Genomic DNA, 1,146 nt, shown 5'->3' on the forward strand with positions numbered 1-1,146 from the left:
GCCACTAAAGCCCCATCTTTGCCACATGATTTCAACACAAATTGAACTCCAATTTAAGGGTTAGGGTTTGAATTTCCAGCAGCCACAAGAACACAAGTTCATAGCTTGAATTTCATCAAATTTCATCTAAATTTCACCAAATTTTCACCAAAAATCAATCAAATATGCAGCCAATTTTTAGCACAGCCAAATCATACAACATTCACACAACTCAAACACAAATAATCAAGATTAATTTCGTCAAACCTTACCTGGTTTTGCTGCTCCTAATTCGGTTATACTTTCAGGTGGTCCTTAAGCACTTTTTCCTCCTAAATCACATCAAGAACAACTTTAAATCCAAAAATCCTCAACTGACCAATTCTCACTCAGCACGTTAGGAAGGAATTTCTCACCTTAGAGTTGCTGGAAATTAACATTTCTTGGCCCTCAAGTCAAGTTAAGCATGATTCCTAAGGAAGAACATCAAGAAAACACATGTTTAAGCATGTTTCCTTGAAAACTGAATTAAAGAGGGAGGGTGACAGCCATATCACCTTATTTCCAGCCTTGATATGTTACATGGTTATGTAAAGGAAGAAGAGATGATCATTTTGGTGAAATCGGAGTTTTGATTTGAGTTTTAGTTCAGAAGAAATCAAGCTTTGAAGATTAATTGTTCATGAAGTTTTCTCTATTTTCTCTCCTTTCAATCTCGGCCAAAGGGAGTAAATGACCAGCCTTGGAGTGTCTTGGAGGTGTAAGGTGAGTTGTGATTGGTTGGCCTGGAGGTGGGTTAAAATAATATTAAAATATCTCAGGTGTATAACTACTAAAACTAGATGTATTGGAACACTTGTAAAAACATCTCTAAAAATTATTTTCTGAGCTACTAGCATAAATGACACTAGTAACATATTTATTATGAGAATAAAACATGTATGATGAGGCCTTAGCATTGCTAAAGTTATCAGAGAGTGCTGGTGCTAAGCTACACCAGTAAACTGTGAACCCGGTTAAACCGATTTCCTATTTTTAACTAAAGCTGACCAGGTAATACTATAATATCATTCAAGAAGCTTCTAATACTAATATAATAATAATACTATACTATTATCTCACTTCTCTCATGAATCAAGTCCGGTTCGTAAAGCTGAGACTATTTAC

General features: G+C 35.3%; 1 long non-coding RNA gene across 1 annotated transcript; it reads right to left on the minus strand.

The window, feature by feature from the left end:
* LOC110270641 lies at nt 269-566 on the minus strand. Its single transcript, XR_002360279.1, has 3 exons — nt 537-566; nt 396-452; nt 269-311 (listed from the first exon to the last, which is right to left on the minus strand). It is a non-coding gene; the product is annotated as an uncharacterized LOC110270641 (long non-coding RNA).

This window comes from Arachis ipaensis, chromosome B04 (genome assembly GCF_000816755.2).
Source record: "Arachis ipaensis cultivar K30076 chromosome B04, Araip1.1, whole genome shotgun sequence".
Taxonomy (NCBI): domain Eukaryota; kingdom Viridiplantae; phylum Streptophyta; class Magnoliopsida; order Fabales; family Fabaceae; genus Arachis; species Arachis ipaensis.